General features: G+C 42.8%; 1 protein-coding gene and 1 long non-coding RNA gene across 3 annotated transcripts in view; one reads left to right on the top strand and one right to left on the bottom strand.

Moving 5' to 3' along the window:
* Positions 1 to 6,646, bottom strand: part of LOC137344557 (uncharacterized) — an 88,274-nt gene extending 81,628 nt beyond the window's left edge. The window contains exon 1 of the long non-coding RNA XR_010968387.1: positions 6,610 to 6,646. This is a non-coding gene — a long non-coding RNA (uncharacterized lncRNA). The remainder of the gene's footprint in view (positions 1 to 6,609) is intronic.
* LOC137344556 (solute carrier family 45 member 3-like) overlaps positions 1 to 21,158 on the top strand; it is a 112,906-nt gene that overhangs the window by 51,768 nt on the left and 39,980 nt on the right. The gene's annotated exons all lie outside the window — the stretch shown is intronic.

Consider the following 21,158-nt stretch of genomic DNA (forward strand, 5'->3'; position numbering starts at 1 on the left):
CTCATTAACATAATTTTGTAGGGAAATGTATCTGTTGGAATAGATCTGAGAACTAGTACTCTGGTCATAAGAAAGATGGACATACGGAAAGTGTCAGACAGGAAAAGACTAACTGGTCCATCGAGCCTGTCCCGGATAGGCTCGATGCCTCGTGCATTACGATAGACGCTTCCTACCCGTCCCAGAGACATGTAATCCCCTGGGAGTGGCAAAAAAATCGATACAGACCCAGGCCAATTAGGGGGGAAAATCAGGAAAATTTCTCTCCTAAACCCTTTTGGGCAATCAAAACTGGTCCAGGAGACCACATTGACACTGACTTATGTTGCAGGATATTAGACAGTGGTGTCCTGACCTGTCTCTGTGTCCCACGGCCTGGTGCACTCATAGTCTAGTCCTATATTTTACCCCAGAGCCTGGTTGACTTGTTTCTTCTCCAAAGGCTCCAATGATTCACCTGCCATGCACACTCCTCCTCACTCTCCATTGATTGGCATTGCGCATCCATGTTCTTTGCAAAATGGCAGCCCCTGTCTCATGGGATTGGATGATTTTGGCTGCCAGTCAACATTGGTCACTTTGAAATGGAGAACAATGGCGGTTCATGCTTCCCACAAACCCCTGCGTGCCAGAAACTGTTATATCCGTGAAAGTCAACCAGAGCCAGTCAAGCTATGTTCGTAGATGCCATGTGAGCAGTGAGAACAAGGGATACAACAACTGGCCGTCCACTCAGAAAGCAGATGGTTTGCTGTTCTTTTGTGAAGTGCCATATCCAACTTGTGCCACAAATATCTGCACTAGCACTCCATCCCCATCCTTTCTGACCTGCATTGCCTCCCCATCCCCATAGTACATTAAGTTCAAAATCCTCACAAATCTCTTCATAGCCCTACTCTATCTCTGCGATCTCCACCAGCTATACATCCCCTCCCAAACACTTGGTTCCTCTGACTCAAGATTTCTCATCCCTTCCTCCCTTTTCCCCACCACTGGTGGTCTCAGTCCTACTCTCTGGAACTCCCTCCATTTCTTCTTTGCAAACCTTCAACAACCTCATCTCTTTGAGCAAGCTTTTGGTCAACCTTCCTGATCGCTCCCTTCCTGGCTTAGCATCAGTTTTCCTTACACTAACTGTGAAGCACCTTGGAATATTTCATTATGATAATGGCGCTGCATAAATGCAAGTTATCCCTGTGATGCTTCGTTATGTTAAAGATGCTGTATTGATGTCAGCTGTGGCTCAGTGGTAGCACTCTTGCCTCAGAGACAGAAGGTTGTGGGTTCAAGTCCCACTCTAGTGACTTGAACACAAAATCTGGGCTTGACATTTCAGTGCAGTACCGAGGGAGTGCTGCACTGTCTGAGGTGCCGTCTTTCAGCTAAGGTGTTAAACCGAGGCCCCGTCTGCCCCCTCAGGTGGACGTAAAAGATCTCATGGTACTATTCCAAGAAGAGCAGGGGAGTTCTCCCAATATTTATCCCTCAACCAACACCAAAAAAACAACAGATTACCTGGTCATTATAACATTGCTGTTTGTGGGACCTTGCTGTGTACAAATTGGTTGCCATGTTTCCCTACATTACAGCTGTGGCTACACTTCAAAAGTGCTTCACTTGCTGTAAAACGTTTTGGGATGTCCTGAGGTTGTGAAAGGCACTATATAAATGCAAGTTGTTTTTCTTTCTTTCTTGTGTACTTTTGTTTTCTTTTCTATTACACAACTGAAGCAATTTTGGGTAGAGCTGCAGTTTAAGTCGTGACCAGTTTATGTCTTGCTGCTTTTCCACTGTAACTAGTTCTCACATGTCATACGTGAGGCCCCTGGTTTCAGTTTTCACAGAGAAAAACAAACTTACTTGTGGAATGTCATCCCAAAACATTAATAGAAAAATCCTGAAATCCAATGTAATTAAAAGGAATTTAAATTATTCAATTGCCTTTTGTCATGGGTCTTTTTCACGGCTGTTTTTCAGTTATATCCCGTTCTGAGTTGTCGACTTTTTGGGAACTTTGTCAGCTTTTCTGAATGTTGTAGCTTTGCATGTGTGAGCACTCTTAATACCGACCTCTTTTGCCAAACTCGTGGTCACCTCTCAACATCCCGTGTTAGCTTGGTGACCATCTTGTTTTCACTTCTGCCCCTTATGATCTCATTGTTTGTAGTAGCATCAACTGATCAAACCAGCAATGGCATTACAATTGGCTGCCGTGTTTAACTATGTTACAACAGTGCCTACATGTCAAAAAGTACGCCATTGGCTGTAAACTCTTTTGGGGTGCCCTGAGGTCGTGAAAAGCACGATATAAAAGCAAGTTCTTTCTTTACAATAGGTACTGCAAATTCTGATTTCAACTTTTAACACTTTGAGGAGAAAGGATCTCTACTTCCTTTCCTTGTGTTGTAGCACGTGAACCCCATCACTGGGCGGTCGTCGGGAGGCCTGTGGGCAGGTACTACAGGTGCCGGAGGAATTTTTTGCCGCAGCACCCCTAATACATGAGTGCAACACTTTTTTTGTTTCCCCAGCTATTCATTTCCTTTTAAAAGCGAGTCCTACACGTGGCAAGTTAGTGAAAAGAATACAAATTGCATAAAACATGAAGTGCTAGCTGTCATGAGTTTCTCTTGATTTAAAAACAGAAAATGCAGGAAATACACAGGCAGTCAGTCAGCTTCTGAAGTAAGAAAAGGAAGGTTAACATTATGGATGGAGACTGCACATCAGAACTAGATGTCCGATGTTTTTCTATGTTAAAGGTGTTATATAAATGTAAGCTGCTGTTGTATCTGCACCAGAAACATTAACCAGTTTTGAATTTATCTGAATTTTATTATTTTAAAAATTGTGTCGTGCAGGACATCAAAGTTGAAAAAAGACGACAAAATATATGAGGAAAGAATAAGACTTGCATTTATATAGCGCCTTTCACGACCTTGGGACATCCCAAAGCGCTTTACAGCCAATGAAGCACTTTTGAAGTGTAGCCACTGTTGAAATGTAGGAAACACGGCAGCCGATTTGCGCACAGCAAGATCCCACAAACAGCAATGCGATAATCTGTTTTGGTGATGTTGGTTGAGGGATAAATATTGACCAGGACACTGGGGAAAACTCCCCTGCTCTTCTTTGAAATAGTGCCATGGGATCTTTTACGTCTATTTGTGAGGGCAGACTGGACCTTGTTTTAACGTCTCATCTGAAAGACAGCACCTCAGACAGTGTAAGGCTCAGGTGAAACTTTTTTGGTTTTAAAACACTATAAATTGGAGGAGGAAGATTGAGCAACATGAGTTGCACAATTTTGAGGCCATAGGAAAGATGAGCTAGAGTAGGAGACCGTGTGACTGATGATCCTTGATTTCAAACTAGTGCATGGAGGAGGAAGTGTGTGTAGGATGGTGTATTTGCAGCTTAGGAGGGGAAAAAAGGAACACTGACCTTAGTAGCATTGATAAAGCCAACAGCGACAAGATCGCAAGAGAAAGAAGTTGAAAGCTAGAGGTGAGAGGTTCACTAATTAGTGTTTAGGCCCCAGCTGGAGTATTTTGTCCAATTCTGGGCACCACACTTTAGGAAGGATGTCAAGGCCTTGGAGAGGGTGCAGAGGAGATTTACTAGAATGGTACCAAGGATGTGGGACTTCAGTTAAGTGGAGAGACTAGAGAAGCTGGGCTGCTTCTCCTTAGAGCCGAGAAGGTTAAGGGGAGATTTGATAGAGGTGTTCAAAATCGTGAAGGGATTTACTAGAGTAAATAAGGAGAAACTGTTTCCATTGGCAGATGGGTCGGTAATCAGAGGACACAGATTTATGGTAATTGGCAAAAGAACCAGAAGCATGATGAAAACAATTTTTTTTACACAGCGAGTTATGATCCGGAATGCACTGCCTGAAGGGGTGGTGGAAGCAGATACAATAATAACTTTTAAAAGGGAATTGAATAAATACTTGAAGGGGAAACATTTGCTGGGCTATGGGGAAAGGGCAGGGGAACGGACTAATTAGATAGCTCCCTCAAAGAGCTGGCACAGGCACAATGGGCTGAATGGCTTCCTTCTGTGCTGTATCATTCTATGATTTTAGATTGGCTTTTGCATGAAGTTAATGAGCATTTTAGGGTGAAGGAAAATCTTTTAATATCTGTATGCTCATCGCTACACATACTGGTAGTACCTCATTCAGTTCTGAAGGGATATACCAATTTAAGATATTGATGATTAGACTGAGACTTCTGCATTGCGGATTTTATTTAGATGGAGAAGTAAAGGACTCAGAATTCAGATGGAAGCCCATACACTGTGTGGAGTTATGTGACAGGTTCTGCTGGTGGTTTGGGGCTTGTTTATCCAGTTAGGTAGTTAAAACCCAAACAATCCAATCATGTGTATTGCAAACCTAAACATTTAGTTCTCACACTGTCTGTTTGACATGATACAGAGCCGATATACTATAATCCCATCCTGGTCTGAAGCATTCCAGCTCAGGGAAACCTCCTTAACTTCACATATGTTTGCAAGATTAAGGATTTTAAAGCAGTGCATTTCAGCATTCACATGTTTGCTGCATGATGTTAGTTGTTTGATCTCAGCTGGCTGTTTATTCACTCTGTTTGCATATTTGCAAATTGCATTTGATGACTGAAGGTACATATCTTAACCATGATGGTTAGTTTGTTTGTTTTTTGTTCTATTTATTGACTTCGGTTTCCTTTTGAAAGGAATTTTTTCTTCAACCGCAGAATGATAATATAGGAAGACATGAGCTCCATCTGTTTACAGCATGACTACTGCTTTATGGATTGGCGTGCAGGATTCGTGCCTCCTTCGGCCAGATTGCAGAGATTTTTCTTTTCCCCCACTGTGTGGTAGGCCATGCCTCCCATTGTCCTGTTAACGTGGACATGCGGGCAGTATTCCAGTGCCCTGCTCTATAAAGGGAGCGTGCTGGATTTGGAATGGCTCTGTGGCTAAAACTCTTCTGATTCTGATTGAGAACCGGCTGACCGGAGGTATATGATCTGTGGCTCAACTTTGATGTCCAAAACAAAGTTGAACTTGTTCTGGCTACACTCAATCTACCTGCAGCGAAATCTGCGGTCCTGAGGAAACCTGAGCTGCTTAGTTGTCGCACCAATGTCCTAATTTCTGCGTAGGCTTTCAGATTTACAATCCGCCCTGGCGGGATTGTACACAACTTGCTACTTTAAGATGTCTAAGTATGTCCGTTCAATAACTTTTCTAAAAGGAGCTGCACTGAGCTTGCTACAGCCGGGTCCACCTCACAGCAAGTGAGAACGCAAAAGAATAACAAAATTGGGCTGATCCCCATTCAACAATGGGCTGTCCAGCAGGTCGATGTTTTTTGAATGAATTCGCAAGAAGTTGGACGAGTTGAGGCCTGTGTTGGCATTCATTATATTTCAGTAGATGGACGTGCCATTGTTTTGCCAGTCCAAATGCCTGTCAGCTCCTTCTGAAGGTACAGATGGGAGCTTCTAATCTGTATTAGCTAATCGTGCACATCATGATGATGGTTATGAGACAGACATAATCAGTCCCTTCTCTTCACTAAAAGCCCAACAAGCCACCATAAGGTAGGATTTTTTTTAAAGAAACTAATGAGTCATTATTGACATTGAATACACCTGCTCCCTGTTTATATTCTAGAATATAGGTACCAGAATGAATTGCTTTAGACTGGTGCATATTTGGCTTTGATTCTGTCGAGTTTGAGACTATGAGGAATCCACAGATTGGTCATCTATTCCTATACATACAACATGGGGTGGGAAGGGAAGTGGGGGGGATAAACAAACTGATTACACGCAGTACTAGCCAGGCATGCTGTACAAAATACATTACTTTGTTAGTGTTCCTTTCAATCTTTGTGATTATAGGCTGGCTAAAGGTTTAGTTTGAAGCCAAGTGAAAGTTTCGTAATTTCTTTTAAGCATGATTGTATAACTCCCATGTATTTTCAGTAAATTTGGACTGGCTCTCACTCCCACTTTCTGGCCCCAAACCAGGAAAGCATATTTTCTATTGATCCTCGCCCCTGGCTTTCTGCTTCAACAACAGATTACAGGGTACGTGTCATTGGCCCTTACAGAAAGGCTGAGGCTTTCTTTTCAGTAATAGTGGCTGTCTTTTTTTTCCCTTTTCTCCTGTTCAATTTGACTTCATATTGAATACACTTGAATTTCGATTAATACTCGTCAGGTACTGTTCCATTGTTGGTCAGTTTAAAATATTTTTAAAGGGATACCTCCCAGCAAGTGAGAATACAAAAGACAAAAAAATGGGGCCAATCTGTATACAACACTGGGCTGCCCCCCTCCCCCCATCCCCACCAGGTCGATGATTCGAATTAGTCATTAAAAAAAAAGTTGGACGAGTGGAGGCTTGTGATGGTGTTTGTAAAGGGACATCATGCTTGTGAAACATGAATGAACCAAAAAGGTGCATTAAATATGCAATTTAATGACACAGATTGTGTCAAAACACAACACGTAACTTATTAGTATGACAACGCATAGTTCTTATACCTCCCCCCCGTCTCTCCCAAAAGGAAACGGTACCCTTTTCTGTGAAGACTGTGATCCCTACCTTTGGGTAGGACTAAAGAGTGGAAATCTTGTATCCTGCTCAAGTCTTTTTTTTAATGTTGATAAATAACTCTTTTTAAATGGTGATGATTCATTGTAGGAAGGATGTTTCTTGAGCCCCCCTCTTGTTCCTCTTCCCCTGTCTCCGACCAATGTGCCATGTATGCTTTCCCGCTGAGAAGGTGTCCCGAATACTGGTTTTGCAAGCCTTTAGTTAAAGCTGCTTTTGAGCTTGCAGTGAGGTGAGTTGATTTTAAAAAAAAATGTTCCTTTCCTTCCTGTGGGGAAAGGTCTGACACGGTGCACGGTGCCACTCCTTGATGAGCAAGTTGAAATGGATAATTCTCGATGAGGAATTGCGACCGCAAACATGTACCATGCCAATATGTTGACCTGTAAACTCAAGTGTTTCAGAGCCAAAACTGTTGACAAATTGATCAAAATGTGGCTGTAATGACACAAGGTTTTGAAATTCAAAGAACTGAATCACGGTTTCCTTGTAACCGGATCTGTAACCAAACACTGCACCCACTTAGGTGAATTATGCAAGCTCAACTGTTTTGCGAGTCATGAAGAATAATATCTTTCCCATTGTGCTTGCTTCATTAGCACACAAACACGTACTCCATCTGTAACAATTTGAGTATGCTTTTTATAAAAAAAAAAGACATCAGTTGTCATGTTTTCTCAACGGAGGCTGCCGGAGCTGCTGAGTATCCGCCAACGTGTTTTGTTTTTGCTTCGGTTGTACTTTTGTCTGGGACAAACTGCGCACACACCTTACTGGATTTACTGAAAATGTTCACTGCTTTGGTCGACACCCACCACCCTACCCTATGGAGCCATGCAGTGTTCTCCCTCCTTTTAGCGGTGAGTCACTGAAATTTGAGTAGAATCATAGAATGTTATAGCACAGAAACAGGCTACTCGGCCCATCTATTCTGTAATATTTTTCTCCACGTGAACCACCTGGTATAATCCCGCACTCCTGCTCAATCCCTAATATTCTTCTTTTTCAAGCAGCTATCTAATTTCTTTTTGGACTCCACTTCAACCATTCCACATTCGAACCACCCACCCTCTGTGCCAAGTTTTTGGTTTCTAACCTCTCCTCTGTAAAAATTTGTCCTCTCACTTTCCAGCCTCACTAATCTTTTTGTAACGGTACTTGTAATACAGACCCCTTAGCCTCAGATTCAGCAGACCCTGAGCTTCATTTTAAAATAAATTTAGATGGGGTGCTCCGTAAAGTGATGTGACGTGGAAAAGCAGGTTTATCAGGAGTTGGGCTTTGGGAAGGTGAACTGTGACTCTTCTCACTCCTTGGGAAACAGGAAGGGGAAGTTGGATATCGAAGACCAGAATGTACAATGGTGGGGGGAGAGAGGGTTGGAGGTAGAAAGATGGAGAGGACAAGAACAAATGGCTATGTGCTGTTGATCTGTACCACAGTTCCTGTCTATTTGTAAACACAATCTTTTCCCTCCATAACAGTATCCAGAGTTTGTATGAAAGAAGTTGATGACCTTATTATCTGATGCATGTGGGTCTGAAAGTGTGCAAAACACAGCCAAGCCACATACTATGCAATAAGCAATCTTGCCATACACGCCAAATACAGCAGTTTGAATCAAATAAATATTGCGTTACAAAAGCAACACAACAGCCCAGGTTTATGGCTGCCCATTTCTACTCTACAGCCCATGGCTACTGAGAGCTGTCGAAAGCTGGAGCAATAGAACCCAGGATTATTTCCCGGCAGCAGTAGAAAAGAAAAGACTTGAGTTTGAATTTGGTGCCTCAACTAAACTTGAAGATTCCCACAATATGTTGTCTGGAAAATAACACCCCCTCTTTATCCAGTCAGCCAGATAGCTCTTCTCCACTAGCCAGCCTCTTTTTTTTGTTAGGAGATCCATTGCTGTTGTGATGGGGGAGGGGTAGAGAGTTGGACCCAGGGGTGTCTTTCAGGCAGAGCAGTGACACGATACCTAAAACGTCCTTGACTTTTCATTTTCTCTCTTGTCATTGCCCACTAAATGTGTCCAACTGGGGCAGTTCTGTAAAATAGTCACTTTACACTTCATTCTCCAAGATTCCACTTCCTAGAGAACAAACTCTTATTGCTTTGATAACTGTAATGTTTCTTATACTCTTAGTAGCATAACAATATGCTCAGGATATTACTGTTGGTTGTATTGCAGACTGGGGGACTGGAATATCTTTGAGCTCATATGAAATATAGTCAAGTGTACACTATATAACCTTTCCAAACTGGTTTAGACCAGAGCAAGCTAAACCAGTACAGGTATCACGTTATTCCTGCAATTGGCTGGAGTATAATTGCAATGAGATTAACCCCCTTCTGTGCTCCACAATCTAAAATGATATATGATCATATACACTATGGAGCAGTCAGAACATGCACCCTTTTAAGTTTCTTCAACTCTTCACAATTGGAATGATAAAAAACCAACTTCTGCTATAATGGACAGAATTGTTCTGGAATTTGGACTTCAGAAGCAGAGGTCAATCAGGTGGTCTTTAACTTAGAGGCTGAACTTGACCCTCAGAGTGAAAAGTCTAACTTTGCAATCCCTAATAAAATTCTAAATAAGCTGCTGACTCGCAAGTTGTCCTGTTCACCCTGACCTATATTTGCTCCTGGTCCAGCAACACCTCAAATTTAAAATTCTCATCCTTGTGTTCAAATCCCTCCGTGGCCTTGCCCCTCCCTATCTCAGTAACCTCCTCCAGCCCTACGATCCTCTGAGAACTCTGCATTCCTCCAATTCTGGTCTCTTGTGCATTCCCGATTTCCTTCACCCCTCCATTGGCAGCTGTGTCTTCAGCTGCCTAGGCCCTAAGCTGTGGAATTCCCTCCCTGAACCTCTCTGCCATTCTCCCTCGCTCTCCTCCTTTTAAGGTGCTCCTTAAAATCTTCCTCTTTGACAAATCACCTGTCCCAATATCTCCTCCTTTGGCTCTGTGTCAAATTCTGTCTGATGCTCCTGTGAATTGCCTTGGGACATTTTTACTACGTTAAAGGCACTATATAAATGCAAGTTGTTGTAATAAAGCGTTGATGTGACTTTACACAACATGTGGCCAATTGATGCAGAGGTTGACTGCTTATGATCTACCAGACTGGATTGCTTCTATCCTTTTCAGTCAGATAAACTGAAGACACAACATAGAATAATAATGCATAAATAACATAGGCAAGATACAGACTAAAAATGAACAGTTTCTGAGAATCCCATGCTGCCCTTGGTTGTACAATATTTCATGTAGTTGTAAGAAGGAAATGTCCATCTGGTAGGCTAATTAACCCTTCCTTCTTGAGGATGGAGCACAGTTCCCTTGTATCTAAGTTTTTTTTCTCTGGGTTTCTGTGATTCTAGCTGTGGACCCAATATGAAGATATTTCACAGTTAATGATTTACACATGTTTGTACAATTATGGTATGTTGTGAGTATTCATGGAAAAATTATATTAAACCATAAAGTTACATAATCTTTATTGTAACACTGGAACTATTTCATGCCTTCCAATTCCACAGAATCCATTGATCACTCCGCTTAAGAGGAGCCTTTGTCTCTCTTTTAAAACATTAGAAATGGTTTTCAATTAGGCCTCTGGGTTTTAACCCTTTCACTTCCCACCCCTGTTTCTGGTTCACATCTCTGTGCCAAAAGTAATCATTCAATGACGCACAGTTATTCCATTCAACACACTTTTGCTCACCAACTTCTGTCCAGGTCACCCCTCACAGTTTGAACTGGATGTACTTTGTTCTCTTGTCAAAATAGCTTAAAAAGGAAGGAGGCCTGTAAAAGTTGCGCTCCTGTTGTCTTTTTGTAGATGTGGTATATTTGGACTTTCTCAAAGCTTTTGATAAAGTGCCACGAGAGGTGATGATTAAGGCCCTTAATATTAAAGTGTTGGCATGAATCGGGGAATGGGTAAAGGATCGAGAGCAAGGATTAGGAACAAATGGCTGTTTCTCCCATTGACAAGATGTAGTGAGTGGCATGCCCCATGGATCTCTATTTCAACCTCTCTGATTCTCCGCACACGTAAATGATTTTGACGTGGGCAAAGAAGGAAATGTACTAAAAGTAATAACTCACCTGCTATTCTACAAGCCTAACTTTATTGCTGAGATATGCTTCAGCGCCCTGGAGCATGCCTGCCTGCCAGCTTTAGAAGTTTCTCCCTCTTGTTGGTGAAACTGTGTTCGATTTATGCTGTCTGTGGGCCTGCTTCGTCAATAGGAAAACACAGTAATGAAGGCAGTGGGAGAATCCAGAGCTATTGCCGGTCTGCCTATTTCTTTGTAATATATTTTGGATATGAGAATTTAGACACCTCAGTAAGCAATTAGGCAACCATTTAGATTCAGACTGGAAAACTTGGTCTACAAGATGAAGTTTGTAAGTAAATAGGTTGCTGCTTATATGTAAAGTTGTTTTCAATCACAAGCCTTGTTGTTTTTCTCATCATTCAGTATTGGATTATTAAGAACTCAAACAAATTAACATTAAAAAAACAACATACTCTTACTCTTCAACTTCTGCCCAGACAAGCCTTCAAGCCAGTCCAACTGGATAGACTTTGTATTATTCCTCTTGTCAAAATAACTAAAACTTAGATTGGTGAGCGGGGGGGGGGAGATGGTTGCACACCTGTTCCCTTTGGTATGTGCAGTGGAAGTGTTTATTTGGACTTTAGAAAGCACTTGATAAATTGCCACAGGATATTTATTGCGAAGATTGAAGTGATGGCATGGATAGCAGGATGGCTGTTGGATAGAAAGCAAAGAATAGGAGTAAACAAATGTTTCTTTGATAGAGGAGGCGTAGTTAGTAACATGCCTTATTTCTGTCCGATGGGACCTCTCTCTCTCATTCTCCATTTACGTAAATATTTTTGACATGAGATTAAAGGAATAATATCAATTTGCTGGCAATATCAAACTAAGAAGCATGGCAAACAGTTTTTTTAAAAAAAATGCAGGACTTTGCAGAATATGTAGATCGATTCAGGGGAGTGGGCAGATACGTAGCAAATTTAATCGAAGGGAGAAAAATATCAAGTAATGCATTTTGGGGGAGAAAAGAACATACAATGGAAATATAACTTAAGGTTAAAATTCTCCATGGGGTGAAGCAATCCGGAGATCTGGGGTACAGATCCGGAGATCTGGGGTACAGATCCGGAGATCTGGGGTACAGATCCGGAGATCTGGGGTACAGATCCGGAGATCTGGGGTACAGATCCGGAGATCTTTAAGAGCAGGATTTCAAATGGGGAATAACACGAAAAGGGTAAATGGAATTTATATAGAAGGGCCGATTGACTACAAAAGCAAGGAAATGACTATGAATCTGTAAAAGAACTTGATTGGGCTACAGTTGGAAGAGTAATTTTGTAGCGTAGATGTATAGTATATATCATGGATGAGAGAATTTAGTTATAATGAAAGACTTGAAAAACCAGACCTGCACTTTCAAGATTAGAGAGGATTAAATGGGAACACATTAGACATGTTCAAAATAGTGAAAGGCTATTACCACTGTTTGTGAATCTGTGACAATCGGAATAAAGTTAGAAATAGTCCAAGAAGCAAAATCATGTAAAAGGGTTGTTAAAATACAGATATATGACCACAAATGACTAATAAAGCAAAGGCAATCGCAGCATTTTAAAGGGAATTAAATAAACACTTGAGTTTAAAACCATATTAAAGGGTACAAGGAAAAGAGATTGTCAGCTTGGATCAGTTGGTAGCAATCTTGTCTGAGTCAGAAGGTTGTGAGCTTAAGCTGCCCTATGGATTTGAGCACATCAGCTCAGCTCACACTTCAGTACTGAGGGAATGTCAGAGGTGGTGCCTTCAGGATGAGCTATTAAACTGAGGCCCTATCTACCTATTCAGGTGATGTAATAGACCTTATGGCGTTATTTGAAGAAGAAAACACTTCTCCCGTTATCCTGGCTAACGTTCCTCCCTCAAGCAACATCATAAAATAGATTATACGGTCATTTATCTCGTCGTTGTTTGTGGGACTTTGCTATGCACAAATTGGTTGCTGTGTTTCCCTACATTACAACAGTGATTACACTTCAAAAGTACTTAATTGGCTGTAAAGCACATTTGGGACAACAACAACTTGTATTCAAATAGCATCTTTAACATAGAAAAATATTTCAAGGTGCTTCAGAGATCTAATCAAACAAAAATGGACATTGAGCCAAGGAAGGAGATATTAGGTGAAGTGAACAAAAGTTTGATCAAATAAATGGGTTTTAAGGAGGGTCTAAAAGGAGAAGTGGGAGGTCAAGGGGTTTAGGAGGATATTCTGGTGCTTGGGGCCTAGACGGTTAAAGGCACGGCCACCAATGGTAGGGCAAAGGGAGGGGGAACTGAAAGATTTGGTGGGGGCGGCGGCGGGGGGGGGTGGGGGGTGGGTTCAGGGCTGGAGGAGATTAGAGGTAGGGAGGAGCAAGGCCGTGAAAGGATTTAAACAAGAGGAGACGCTTAAGTTGGAGGAGTTAGACCAGGTTAGCAAGGAAGGGTGGTAGATGAGCAGGACTTGGTGCAGCAGAGTTTTGGATGAACTGAAGTTTACAGAGCTTGGGAAATGGGAAGTTGGCCAAAAGAGCATTGGCATCTGGAAATGACATGGATGAGGACTTCAGCAGCAGGTGGGCTGAGGCAGGGGTTGGGGCGGGTGATGCTAAGGAGGTGGAAGTACGCAGTCTTTATAATGGAGAGGGTATGGGGTTGGATGCTTAGCTCGTAGGAAGCTGAGGTTGCGAACAGTCTGGTTCAACCAGAGACAATGGCCAGGGAGGGGAATTGAATTGGTAGCAAGGATATGGCGAGAGCTGAAGATGATGGCTTCAGCTTTCCCTGTGTTTAACTGGAGGAAAATGTGGTTCATCCAACACTGGATGTCGGACAAGCAATCTGACAACACAGACAGTAGAGGGGTCGAGAGAGGTGGCAGAGAGGTAGAGCTGGCTGTCATCCATGTCCACGCAGAAGCTTACCCCATATCATCAGATGATGTCACCAAGGGGCAGCATGTAGATGTGGAAGAGGAGAGGGCCAAAGATAGATCCTTGGAGAACTACAGCGGGAAAAGTGCAGAGACAAGGAGAGAAGCCATTGCTGGAAATTTTCTGGCAACAATCGGATAGGTAAGATTGGAGCCAAGCAAAGACAATCCACTGAGCTGAACAACAGAGGAGATGCTGCCTCGTTAATCTACGTCACAAGAGTGACTACACTTCAAAAATACTTCATTTTCTGTGAAGCATTTTGGGATGCCGTGAGGTCATGAAAGGCACTATATAAAATGCAAGTTCTTTCTTTCCTGTTTGTTGGACCTTGTGAGTTTAAATTCTTTACAGCATTTCTATACATAGCAGTAGTTTGGAGCGAGCACCAGCATGATCGACCGAATGGCACCTCTGTGCTGAGATTTCTGATTCTGCATGACAGAGAGCAATACTTAAAAGGGAAATTTTAAACGCATCTAAAGAGCAAGCAGAGGAAATCGTCCCTGAATGTGGGCCCCATCGAACTCTTGAAAGACAAGTAATATGAGAGCTGCTGTTTGCCGCTACAAATTTGACGCCTTCCAGCATCTATACTGGCAGGAGTTGATTTTTACAAAATTCAGAATACCTTCCAAAATGGTGGTCCTCAATTATTTCACACAGCAGCAGCAGCAGCAGCAACAACAACAACAACAACAACAACTTGCATCTACGCAGCGCCTTTAACATAGTAAAACATTCCAAGGCACTTCGCAGAAGTATTATCAAACAAAATTTGACACCGAGCCATATAAGGCGACATTAGGACAGGTGACCAGGTGTTGGGACAGGTGCCGAAAAGCTTGGTCAAAGAGGTAGGTTTTAAGCAGCGTCCTGAAGGAGGACAGAGAGGTAGCGAGGTGGAAAGGTTTAGGAAGGGAATTCCAGAGCTTAGGGCCTAGGCAACTGAAGGCACTGCCATCAATGGTGGAGCGATGAAAATCGGGGATGCGCAAGATGCCAGAATTGGAGAAGAGCAGAGGGTTGTAGGGCTGGAAGAGGTTACAGTGATGGGAAGGGGGACAAGGCCATGGAGGGATTTGAAAACCAGGATGAGAATTTTAAAATGGAAGCATTGCAGGACCAGTAGCCAGTGTAGGTCAGCGTTACTCACTTATTTATGGTCGTAAGTTAGAGGCAAAATCGTGAAACTGTTTTTTCAACTCTTGTTTGCTAGTATATAATGAGGAGCTTACTTGCAAATCATTGCTGGTTTTACAAATCTATAATAAACTTCAACTTTCAATTGCTTTATCCTGTAATTTTGTTTAAATAACCTTGTGATTAGTAGCAATACCTATAATATACTGTCATAACTGTAGCTGGATAAGCCTTAATTTTGTTTTTAAAAATTTTTTTTGGCACACCAGAGTCTATTGTTAAATCTAACTGCAGCCCATTCGAAAATATGTCACACTGAGTTTAAACAACAAGCACATAAAGCTCAATGTTCTTTTAACTGAATAAATTCCAGTCAAAATTGAAACAGTGGAGAGTGAACAATGCAGCAAGTGAGAGACTGGTTTTTCACCTACATTTGAATCCAGGCTAGGTTGACGGGGTGAAAGGTTCCTCGATCGGGTGATTACCAGACTCCTATGTGAAATGAGTGTGGGCAGTCACGATTCGGTTATTGGTGGGCAGGGGGCCCACACTACAAAACTTGCCCTAATTGGGCACTAAATTGGCACCTCCGAAAGGCCACTGGGTGGCTGGTGCGGGAAATGGATGCAGTAAAGGGGCACTCTTCTGGGTTTGGGACTGCAGCTCGTTGTTTGAAGAGAGGGGAAGAAGCTTTAACCTGTATCCGATCGTACCGTACTGTACCCAGCCTGGGAGTGTTTGATGCTGACGCTGGGTGCCTGAAATGAAAAATGCCACATTATTCAGAACCAACAGCCTTTTGGTGACCACAAAATAATCAGTTAAAAAAAATTAAATGATCAGATGAAAATTTCTCTGCCATCTGTCCAAAATTGTGTTCCTTTCTTTCCCTTCATGGTATGGTGACTTTAATGCTAAGATTCCATCGACATTGGCAGTTCACCAATACCTCACCTGAGAGGCCATTCTTTAGTGTGGCTTAAGATGGTGAATGCTAGTTGGCCATTTTACCTTGCGTGAAGGGAGGAGGAGACATCTTGAGTCAAGCCTGATGTCCGTCCACACGTACTTTCCAGCGGGATTCATTGCAAAGTGATCAGGAGGGGAATCTCTGGCTGGCTTTGCCTTCCTGCACCTCCCAACATTTAGCAACAGTACAAACGGTGATGAACAAAAGCCAAGTTAGCTGATCTCAGCCAGAGCTGAGATCAGCTCTGTCCACAACATGGGCACGGACCCCAATTGGAGTGCCCTCACTGCTGCCCCGACTGAGCTGAGCCAACTCGCCACCAAAATTGCCCTTTGTTCACCACTTGTCTTTTTATTGTTGCTAAATATGCAGCTGCACCAACATGAAGGAGGTCGTATGTAGCTGTGTTTAACAAAGTCGCTCTTCTCGCCTGCAAGCGAGAAAATAAATGACCTGTGGCCTTCACTGTTGTGCTGGAGTGGCCATGGAAAAGCTGATTTAACAGCAAATGCAGTATAATAGGCTACTGTGAATCGTGTTTCGCCCCCAATAGTACCAGTGTAGCTTTTGTCGTCCCTGGTATTGAGGTCATTTCACTCCATTGCTTCTGAGACTGAGTGCCTGTCAGCCAGTACTGGGTACTCCAGGTGGCTGATATCTCCCAGATAAGATGTTCACATTGATATGTGGCAATTTATTCTGTCAGATTTGGTAGTTGCAATTTATTGTGATGAACTATTTACGGTCTGATACTTTTGTTCTATTGCTTTCCCACCTCCTCCCACTTTACAAATTTATGTATTGCATAAGCACTGCGTGCTTATACATGAGGCAAAGTGAGTCCAGCTCTGAGAGCCTACTTTTGGCTAAGTCGAGGAATCCACAATATGGTCCACATGTACACTATCATATTCCCCATGTTGCAAAGTGTTTATTTTTTCAACGATTAAATGACCATTATTCTTTAGTTCCATGTTTCACATCCAGCTACGACTTGCTAAATGTAGAATTTGGCTGGTCATGGTGGGGGCAGCATTTGGGGTGCTACAATTGGCCTTGGTGAATTTGTGCTGCTGGGGAGTGGAGTGGAGGGGGGGGTGCGAATCAGCGAGGCTCCCTCCTGATTACTATCCCATGAACCCTGAAGAATGTGTACCTATCGGTATCTCTCCTACCTCTTCTCCTAATTCCTGTTCTGTATCCGTTTCACCTCCCCGCCCCCCCTTCTGATCGAGTGATCATTTTGCCATGTTTAAAGGTGCTGTGTTAAAGGCACTATGTAGGTGTGCATCGTTGCATGGAGATCACCCAAGAGCCGGGGTTTGTTTCAATGTGTGATGCCCTTCATGGTAGAATAGGCTACCAATATTCACTGCCTAAACTCGTACATAAGGAATTAGCAAGGTACCAGTGGGCTGCTGGCACTTGTAGAATCGTTTGCAAGAGCTGGCAGCTTTAGTGGTGGGGGGGGGGGAACTTGAACAGAGAGAAGGGAGAATTGAGTTTGGGGGGTATTGGACAATGTGTTAATTCATAGAATTCGATTTCCTTGCTTATGGCTTCCTAAGGTAGCCGATGTCTCATTGAAACTCATGGAATTGCTCAACCTTCAGATGGGAGAAAGCTGATTACATTGCAGGTTAAAGGAGCCTGCCATGCAAGTTGGTTAAGTTTCCCATTTGTGGGATTGCTTTTTTATTGCTGCTAAAAATTGCTTTTCTGTAGTAGACATGTCTTTAGTGCTTGTCTAACTGCCATTATCAACACACATACAGGGAGTGGTTGCCACTATTAAATCCACTGTAGTTGCAATCTACAGGCCGCTTATAAAGAAAGAAAGACTTGCATTTATATAGCGCCTTTCACAATCTCAGGACATCCCAAAGAGCTTTACAGTCAACTAAATACTTTTTTTTTGAAGTGTAACCACTGTTGTAATGTAGGAAACGCAGCAGCCAATTTGCACACAGCTAGGTCCCACAGACAGCAATATGATAATGACCAGTAATCTAGAGGCCTGGACTAATAATCCGGTGTCATGAGTTCAAATCCCACCACGGCAGCTGGGGAATTTAAATTCAATTAATTAAATAAAATCTGAAATTAAAAAACTAGTATCAGTAATGGTGGCCATGAAACTACCGGATTGTCGTAAAAACCCATCTGGTTCACTAATGTCCTTTAGGGAAGGAAACCTGCTGTCCTTACCCGGTCTGGCCTATATGTTACTCCAGACTCACAGCAAAGTGGTTGATTCTTAATTGCCCTCTGAAATGGCCAAGCAAGCCACTCAGTTGTACAATCTCGCTACCTTCACCACATGGACTGCAGCGGTTGGCGGCTCACCACCACCTTCTCGAGGGCAATTAGGGATGGGCAATAAATGCTGGCCTCGTCAGTGACGCCCACATCCCATGAACGAATATATAAAAAAAAATAATCTATTTTTAGGTGTTGGTTGAGTGATAAATATTGACCAGGACGAACTCCCCTGCTCTTCTTTGAAATAATGCCATGGGATCTTTTATGTTGACCTGAGAGGGCAGACGGGGCCTCGGTTTAACATCTCATCCGAAAGACGGCTCCTCCATCAGTGCTGTGCTCCCTCAGCACCGCACTGGTGTTAAGCCAAGATTTTATGCTTAAGTCTCTAGAGTGGGACTTGAACCCACGACCTTCTGACTCCAAGGCAAGAGTGCTACCGCTGAGCCACAGCTAACACCCATACATCATCTTTAACATAGCGAAGCATCACAGCGATAACTTGCATTTATACACCCTTTTAAAATAATGAAATATTCCAAGGTGCTTTACTGTTAGTGTAAGGAAAACTGATGCTGAGCCAGGAAGGGAGCAATCAGGAAGATTGACCAAAAGCTTGCTGGAAGAGAGGAGGTTGTTGAAGGCTTGCAAAGAAGAAGCGGACGGAGTTCCAGAGAGTAGGACCGAGACCACCAGCGGTGGGGCAAAGGGAGGAAGGGTTGGACTCAGAGGAACCAAGTGTTTGGGAGGGGATGTATAGCTGCAGGTGATCGCAGAGATAGAGCAGGGCAAGGCCATGGAGAGATTTATGAAGATTTTGAATTTAATGCACTGTGGGGATGGGGAGACAGTGCAGGTCAGAAAGGATGGGGATGATGAGCAAGCTCTAGTGTGGGACACGATATGTGCGGCACAAGTTGGAAATGGCGCTTCACAGAAGAACAGCAAAAATAATTCTGGTAAAGAGCAGAAATTGCAAGAAGAGTTAAAAGATGTGCTAAACACTCATGAATTGCCTATTGGATTTATTAGTTACTATCTTATATTTATGGCCTCTAGTTTTGGACTCCACACAAGTGGAAACATTTTCCTTACGTCTACCCTATCAAATCCTTTTATAATCTTAAAGACCTCTCTCCGGTCACCTCTCAGCCTTTTTTCTAGAGAAAAGAGCCCCAGCCTGTTCAGCCTAACCTGATAGGTATATCCTCTCCGTTCTGGTATCATCCTTGTGAATCCTTTTTGCACCCTCTTTTTTAATCACCTTAATCTTAACCACAGGAAATCTTATAAGAGGGCAAGCAGGGTCAGACCAGTGGGCAGAAGTCCTATTCCCACACACTTCTAGCAGAAGCCTTGCCCTGGACGAAAATCTAGGCCATAAATCCTCAAAAGGAATACTCCACAATATGGACCTATAATACATTCAACTATTTGAGAGAAATAAACCCCTTTTGCATCTTTAATTTCTGGTGAAGTGGCTTTCTTTTCCGCCGTGTGCAGCACCTTCGAGGCTCATTGCTGAAATGTGACATTTCTTTACTTGGACTCTGCTCCCAGCCCACCTGCATCACTGTCCACTGAAAGCCATGATTAAATGAGTGGTTGCTGGGAGCAGAGGCTGATGAAAGAAACTTCACCTCCAATCGCAGGCTCAGGAAATGGCACAAAGACAATAAATCTGGGCTTATGTCTTACATGGGGGGGTGCAAGAGTTTCTACTGACCTAATGTTGAGCAACTATAAAGTACAAGGAGGCGAGAGGGACTACATCACTGAGGCTCATCTGGACCCTACATATAAACCTATTCAGATGAGATAATTGTGCTTTACAAACACAAGACGAGTACAAAGGGTAGTGAAAATCTCTAACTCTCTTCCCCCAAAAAGCTGTTGAGGATGGGGGTCAATTGAAAATTTCAAAACTGAGGTTGAGAGTTTTTTGTTAGGCAAGGTTATTAAGGGTTACGGAACCAAGATGGGTCAATGGAGTTAAGGTACAGATCAGCCATGATCTAATTGAATGGCAGAACTGGCTCGAGGGGCTAAATGACCTACCCCTATTCCTATCTTCCTACATATGTAAGACAGTTCTTGACATTAGGATTTCACTTGATTGCACACATCATACATAAGACTAGCAGATTGATTGAGATCAGCTAATTTAACACAGAAGATGGGTTGACCCCAGGGTCTTCCTGATATGTGTGGCTCTGTTTGACATTAGGCATTGCATTCGCTGACTGAATCATTAACAAAGCATTCTCTTTCACCCATTTCTTTGCTTCTTTCCTGCATCTGTGCTTATTCTCCTTCAAATCCATTGGGGTATGGTGGCAAAATTGAACACCATGTTCTAAGTAGTTTTAGTAATAAAATGAGTAAAAGTCATGTTTCTGTACTTTGAATCTGCCATCCTGTTTGGCTTATTGGTTGCTATCCCACACAGTGTTTCTTTTAAACCACCATGCCTTGACTCTGCTAAAGCTATGGCCATTGCTCTATCTTGCATTCAGCGTTGATGCTTGTACCCATCGATGTGAAAATGTACAAGATTCAGCACCCGGACTCCATGCAACTTGGCTGTTATGAAAGTCAAGATCTAATCTTAGGGGGCATAGTCATAGCTCAGTGGGTATTACTCTCGCCTCAGAAACAGAAGGTTGTGGGTTCAAGTCCCACTCCAGAGACTTGAGCACAAAATCTAGGCTGACACTCCAGTGCAGTACTGAGGGAGTGTTGCACTGTCTTTCGGGTTAAACCGAGGCCCTGCCTGCAAACTCGAGTGGACGTAATAGATCCCATGGCACTATTTTGAAGAACAACAAGGGAATTCTCCTCAGTGTCCTGGCCAATATTTATCCATCACCCAACATCACTTTTTAAAAAATAAATAATTATCTGGTCATTATCGCGTTGCTGCTTGTGGGAGCTTGCTGTGCGCAAATTGGCTGCCGTGTTTCCTGCATTACAACAGTGTCCACACTTCAAAAAGTACTTTATACTTTTTACGGTAGTTTACTGGCATTGTTGTTCAACTGAGTCTTCCCAACTGCCGCCAGTTCCCTGAGCTCAGCGGTGTTCTGTCATCAGAGCACCAATG

The sequence above is a fragment of the Heptranchias perlo genome, chromosome 27 (genome assembly GCF_035084215.1).
Source record: "Heptranchias perlo isolate sHepPer1 chromosome 27, sHepPer1.hap1, whole genome shotgun sequence".
Classification (NCBI taxonomy): Eukaryota; Metazoa; Chordata; class Chondrichthyes; order Hexanchiformes; family Hexanchidae; genus Heptranchias; species Heptranchias perlo.